We start from the raw sequence: 7690 nt of genomic DNA, 5'->3' as shown, positions 1-7690 counted from the left end.
AAAATAAGTAACGAGGTCATGCCCCAACTTGGATATAAACCCACCAAGTCAGGAACACAGAGGCTATTAAGCAGTGAACATACACTCGTCAAAGACTATAATGACCTATCTATGATGAAGGCCGAAATACTCACCTAGGACCTAGTCCCAGCTAGTCCCAGCTTGAATACTTTAGCCCACACCACACAAGACAAGTAGGATACCCAATTCAGCTGACAATCCAACAATATCTCCATTATCAATAATAATCCAAATTCCAGCTAACCGTTAATTTCATAATTCATGAGAACAAGCTAAAATGGCAAAGAGGCAACAAGACTGAAGTATAAGGCAGCCAATTCATCCAACAACCAACATATGAAATGATAATTACAAATATCAAGACATAACATAAAACTTCCAATAACAACCAATCTCACCTCAAAGACAAACCCTCGACCCGAGTTCCGCGACGGGTCATCGGTCAAATCGAGGCTGACTGGTTTAAACCTAGTTTGACCAAACTCGTTCGGTCAACTGCCCACTCGTAGTCTTGGCACGCTTTGGCCCAAATTACAAATTTTATCGCAATATTATTCCCATGCTATTTCTAATTTCTATCATGTGAAAAACGAAAGTAACACATTATCAATCACCTAAACACTTAACAAACAACAGGTACAACATTAACTACTAATGTGACATTAATTCGTCGAGTAACTCGGAATAGTTACCTTACGCTAGCAAAGAGACAAGTAATAACTTGAGAAAGCTTCTAAAACCCAAAATTACTCTTCCTCTTCAACCACATATGAGCCACCTAAAATAATTATGTGAAAGGACGATATTAACGAATTATCTTTATATAAAATATGAGACGGAAATTAATTATTTCAAATAAACCAAACTTGCGCCAAAACCAACTCGACCCACGACCCTAGTGGCCGTTGAACCGCCCCACGCCCATCACCAAACAACCAGCTACTACTCCACCTAATGGACCACCCAACCATAATCAAAGGAAAGGAAGAAAGGGAAAAACGGGGTATGGGTACCCGTGTCCAACCCAACACCACCCCGTTCAACTCTCCCTCCCCACGGCCGCTAAGCGCCAAAGAACCATCCCTACCAACACCTATTATGGCTGACCGGACATGCCATTTCTCGCCTTCCACCATCCCAAAACAATCCATACATGTCAAAGATACACCGTCTTAAATATACCACTTACTAGCTAGCATCCCAAATGATCCCTAGAGGTCAGTATACACCGTCTCAACCATCTCCACATATCAGTATACACCGTCTCAACTATACAACTGACTAACTAACATCCATAAGGATCCCTATATATAATTATACATCGTCTCAATTATAAAACAGACTAACCAGCATTCAAAATAAACATATTTTACAAGTAATATCGAGTAATCCGTTATCGTTACCTTTTTAATCTTCTACCAGACCGTCTATTTTAGTACATACAACCGTCTTATAAAAATAAAGCTGAAAATATAAATGGGTTTGTAAAAACACATGACGAAAATGAATTTTACTTACAACGGATTGACAGGAACGATGGGAGCAGCAATATGGAACGAAAATCATTGATAACGGATGACAAACGGAGTGGCAGGATCAATTTAAAATCAAACAAAATCAAAACAGAACGAAAAGAAGAAAAAGGAAGGGAGAAGAAGAATGCTGCGTGAGAAATGAGGGAGCAGCTTGCCTGCCTGCTATTTATTATACGTACGTTTCTTCGTCGTTAAGAAACTTCGATCGTTATTAAAACCGTTTCGAGTTAATAAAATCGGTTTTTAGTAAAAGTTTCAGTAATAAAACGGAATCAATAATAAATAAATTTAATGAGTGAAAATAAAATAAACTCAGCTAGTTAACGTAAATAATAAGAAATCGGCTTGAAACGGAATTATTAGCGATTTTTACGAAACTAACGGATATTAATAAAAATTGTTAATTTAGTGAAATAAGCTCAAAATAGCTAATTGGACGGTTTTGTTCCCAAAATCCATCTCGGGTTCACTTAAAACAACTTTCATAAGGACTCGTAAAGAAACGGAAATTATTAAATAAATAAACTCGAACTAACTTCAATAAACTCGAACTAACTTTAAATAAACTTATTAATGATTATTAAAATTAACGTATCGAATTATGATGAAATTAATTAATTAGCTAAGCATAAATATATAAATCGTTAAATGATGTAATTAAATTCAAAATAACAATTAAAAGAATTTTATCCAACTTAATAAAATACGGGGTGTTACAATCACCCCATCTTTTAAAAAGTTTCGTCCTCGAAACTTGAAAGTAGAAAATGAAAGGTTATAAAGGTAAAACTGGACTTTTGAAATTGGTAACCCAAAATATTAAAAGGTTGCAAATAGTAAGAATTAAAATTCTTTCAAAGTTTCAAATAAAATTTTCCGACAGAACCAGATTCTCATCAGAGGAACGGAAGTGTTCTCGTTGCGCATTCAAGAACATCACATTCCAAATCAAAGATAAGGTCAAAAAGCAAATTATTTGTATAAATCGAAAATCAAAATACTTTCAGAAACATTAATGAAAAGTTTTCAAAAGTATAAGTCTCATTCATGGAACGAAATTGCCCTTGTCGTGCACACAAGAACGCTAACTTTCCAAGTTAGAGACAAATTTAAAATAAAAATCATTCGCCGATAAGCGCAGGGCAAGTTATTAGACGCCTTTAATAACGAGTCCTAACATCCCATCAACGTTAAAATCAAAATAAGAGAAAGGTAATCTACTCAAATTTTCTTTTGCAAAAAGCCAAAATAGAAATAAAGGTTTCACCTTTAAACTAAAAGGGGAGTTAAATTCCTGAAATATAATATTAAACTTTAACAAAGGCATCATGATTAGATCAAAGTGAATAGAAATTGGATAAAATTTACAAAAATCTCAGGTTTAGCAACTCAAAACCATGATAAAGAAGTCTATACTCAAAGAACAATTAGAGAATTAAATCGAATTTTCATTTTCAAATCTTTAAAATAGGTTAGGTTTGCAGAAGTGACATAAACTTTTAAAAATGAATCGAAACTGGTAGCTTGAAAGTTTAGAAGTTGTACAAAAAGGAAAGTAACTTAGATAGTATAGAAACAAAGTATGTTAAGAGAGCTCAAACTTAAGCAACAAGAGAGCTATAAAGAATTTCATAGGGTAGAAATTGAAGTCAAAATTACAAGGATGTCAAAGATAGAGTTTCACAAGATACAAGTGTCAAACTTAAAGGAGGAGAAAGATGAAGCGAGGAAACGAGGTATGAACGGTAACGCTTATGATCAAGGAGAAAGGGAAATCAGCCAACAAGGGAACGCCAGACACTCTTATCTCAAACAACAACATCACTCAAAACGGTTTTGAAAATTTCCTAACAACAAAACTCATAACCACATCACTCCCAAGGGTTTCCTTAATCGCTTATGTTACCTCATCCTAATCTATTCCCTAAAACAAGGTACTCCACTATAAGTGTGATCTCATCGCTCCAAATCCTCAAACATCCAGAAACAACTTTCACAAGCCTAAGGTCAAGGCTTCCGACAAAGTTATATTCGTATCCAACTAGTGTCAACTATGGGTTCCTTAAAAAAAAATAAACCTTCAATCAAGAATCCCAATACCAAGCTCTAAACTCTAAGAGAAGGTTCCTCAAATATTCCACAAGGTTCTCATTTCAAAACAAGGTAGTAACATACCAACCCCAAAATCTGAAAAAATCAGTAGGATCTCAAGTTTCTCTATCCTTTTACTTATCAAGGATTCCCAAAAGCGGAACTACACTCAGTTACACTCAGCTACGACATCATCCCATCATCTCAAGTACTCAATGCAACCTCAAGGTCTATAAAACTATAGGGTTAACAAATTCTTCTCAATACTAAGACCCTCTCAACTCAAGAACTCTCAAGAGCCAACTAATACCAAATCACATCACCAATCCATTATGGTCATCAACATCCCAAGGAGTATTCTTTCAAATTTGACATCCTAAAACTTACTTACCATCAAATTCCCAAGAAACAAGGTCTTAATTGTAACAACACTTCATCACCTCAAAGTTCATAAAACCATAAATTGAAACTATGTTCTTTAACCTAACAATTGGTGTCAACCATACCATTACCCTTTCTAGTTATTAAAACAAGTGCTAAAACTTCCCAATAATGTAGCTTACTCTCACTCTCATACCATACCTCAAGTAGTAATCAATATCACTCACTAAAACCAACTAATAATCCCACCATTAGCTTTTCTCATATGGTCATACACATTATCAAACTCTCATGTCCAAAGTGATTATGGAAGCCAATCACAACTCGACTTACCTAGTCAATTCTATATCCTCAAACCCACCATTCAGTTTCATCCATTTTAAGTCAAGTACTAAGCACTAGTATCCCAAACATAAACAACAATGCCATGTTCCATAACCTTAGTAACCAATGCAACTCACACTTGACACACAAAATCCACCAATCTAACGTACTCACTTTATCAAGGATCTATAGGTATAAGAATCATCAAGTATGTCTCATCACACTACCTAAGTCTTTCCAACATCAAATCCTCTCAAAACCAGGAAAGGTTCAAGCACAAACAATCCCTTCAAAGGTCATAATTTCCAACCAAGGTCAACATTTCTCGAAAGAAATAGTATTATCAAAAGACGTTAAGGAAAGATAAGCAAGGAACAAATGACAAGTTAGGAAATACAAGAGTGACTCACAAGGAGAAAGAAAAGAGGATTTAGAAAAGGAATAAGCATTAAGAGATTAAGAATAAGGCGAGATACAAAAAGAACGAGAATCATCTTCAAGGAAGTAGAAGCATTCTTCAAAGGTTGAACAAATCTTCAATCCTCAGCAATAGGCACTAAATCTAGATCTTCTTAAAATATAAGTGTCCTTTCAATGGAACGGAGATACTCTTGGCGATCACTCAAGAACATCAATATTCCAATTCAAAGACATAAAAATACATTTTTACACCAACAAATGATAAAACTAATTATCAGACGTCTCCAATAACAAGCTTTAACACTAATTGACGTTAAAACCAGTGAAAAACATTAAAATATTTTCAAAACCTTTAGTTCAAAAATTTTTTTATAATAAGGGTAATAACTCCATTAGCTATAGATAAGCTCACGGTCATTGATCCAAGAACGCAACAATTATTAAATGACAATCAACAAACAGGTTAGTACCTAACAAAGAGCAAACACAAAGAGACTACAACATAAGGTCCTAAGTCTACCCATCTTACCCATCTCTCATGTTTATTATTTTAAGGTCAAGTTATTTATATTGGGGTGCACAAACGTGCGTCGGGAGCAAATATGCTCTGATACCAACTGTGACACCCTCACTTATCGCGGAAAAGTAAACACGTACTTCTAGAATAAAACTGCATGGATATGTTTGTAATAGGTTCATTATAGTAAAAACCTGTAATTTTAAAACTCGAACTGTTGTAAAGATATCCAAAAGGGAAGGTGTCAAACATGCAAGGTCCAAAATAAATCTCATGAATGAAATATCGCTAAAGTCGCGAAACAAAGTTATACAAACCAAATATGAGAAAGGGAGACATATGTCCCTAAAATGTATGTGACATAAAAAGGGTTTAAGGGTCACAATAAAATAAAACCAGTCTAGGTTCCAAGGTTACTTTGCTCGCTAGCTCGTCCGTGTACCCCATATATGCATCACCTACCTGTCATTCGCATTTTATACAAATACAAAAGCCACAGTCAGTGGGGAGTAACTTCGAGTTCTCCGAGCCACGAAATGTCATAATTAATATAACATGTAAACATAAGAATATGAATATGAATAACACATAGCCTTAGCATATAGATGCTAGACAATCGTGCTTATCATGTGAACAACAATAACAACACATAGTCCTAGCATGCGAATACTAGACCGACTCATACTACACTATCATGTGAATCACATAACATCCAGGAATCCAAACTCTATCAACCATAGCCGGCTTGCATCTCACCTTCTATGATTCATAGAATCATCAAACAAGAAAGGGCAATATATCAAAGACAGGCATAAGTTCTTAGTACGGTCAATAGTCACTCTGTAACTCGAGTCTATACCACGAGGTAGGGAAGGTAATCGAACCGGTATCTTGGCTCAGAGGTTCTATCAAAACATGGCCAAGACACAACACAACCCTAGCCTAAAATCTGCGCAGACCTAGACATGTGGATACACACCACCGCACCCAAGACTCATGATAAAACCACATGAGTACCCTAAGGAGTCAACCAAAGGGTTGGCTAGTACTTAAGCTGACCACTTACTCTCAAAATAAGTAACGAGGTCATGCCCCAACTTGGATATAAACCCACCAAGTCAGGAACACAGAGGCTATTAAGCAGTGAACATACACTCGTCAAAGACTATAATGACCTATCTATGATGAAGGCCGAAATACTCACCTAGGACCTAGTCCCAGCTAGTCCCAGCTTGAATACTTTAGCCCACACCACACAAGACAAGTAGGATACCCAATTCAGCTGACAATCCAACAATATCTCCATTATCAATAATAATCCAAATTCCAGCTAACCGTTAATTTCATAATTCATGAGAACAAGCTAAAATGGCAAAGAGGCAACAAGACTGAAGTATAAGGCAGCCAATTCATCCAACAACCAACATGTGAAATGATAATTACAAATATCAAGACATAACATAAAACTTCCAATAACAACCAATCTCACCTCAAAGACAAACCCTCGACCCGAGTCCCGCGACGGGTCATCGGTCAAATCGAGGTCGATTTGGTTTAAACCTAGTTTGACCAAACTCGTTCGGTCAATCGGCCCACTCGTAGTCTTGGCCTGCTTTGGCCCAAATTACAAATTTTATCGCAATATTATTCTCATGCTATTTCTAATTTCTATCATGTGAAAAACGAAAGTAACACATTATCAATCACCTAAACACTTAACAAACAACAGGTACAACATTAACTACTAATGTGACATTAATTCGTCGAGTAACTCGGAATAGTTACCTTACGCTAGCAAAGAGACAAGTAATAACTTGAGAAAGCTTCTAAAACCCAAAATTACTCTTCCTCTTCAACCACATATGAGCCACCTAAAATAATTATGTGAAAGGACGATATTAACGAATTATCTTTATATAAAATATGAGACAGAAATTAATTATTTCAAATAAACCAAACTTGCGCCAAAACCAACTCGACCCACGACCCTAGTGGCCGTTGAACCGCCCCACGCCCATCACCAAACAACCAGCTACTACTCCACCTAATGGACCACCCAACCATAAACAAAGGAAAGGAAGAAAGGGGAAAAACAGGGGTATGGGTACCCCGTGTCCAACCCAACACCACCCCGTTCAACTCTCCCTCCCCCACGGCTGCTATGCAGCCAGCAACCATCCCTACCAACACCTATTATGGCTGACCAGACAGGCCATTTCTATTGCCTTCCACCATCCCAAAACAATCCATACATGTCAGCATACACCGTCTTAAATATACCACTTACTAGCTAGCATCCCAAATGATCCCTAGAGGTCAGTATACACCGTCTCAACCATCTCCACATATCAGTATACACTGTCTCAACTATACATCTGACTAACTAACATCCATAAGGATC

This window comes from Silene latifolia, chromosome Y (genome assembly GCF_048544455.1).
Source record: "Silene latifolia isolate original U9 population chromosome Y, ASM4854445v1, whole genome shotgun sequence".
NCBI classification, from domain to species: Eukaryota; Viridiplantae; Streptophyta; class Magnoliopsida; order Caryophyllales; family Caryophyllaceae; genus Silene; species Silene latifolia.
Note: the sequence above shows the minus strand (reverse complement) of the source record.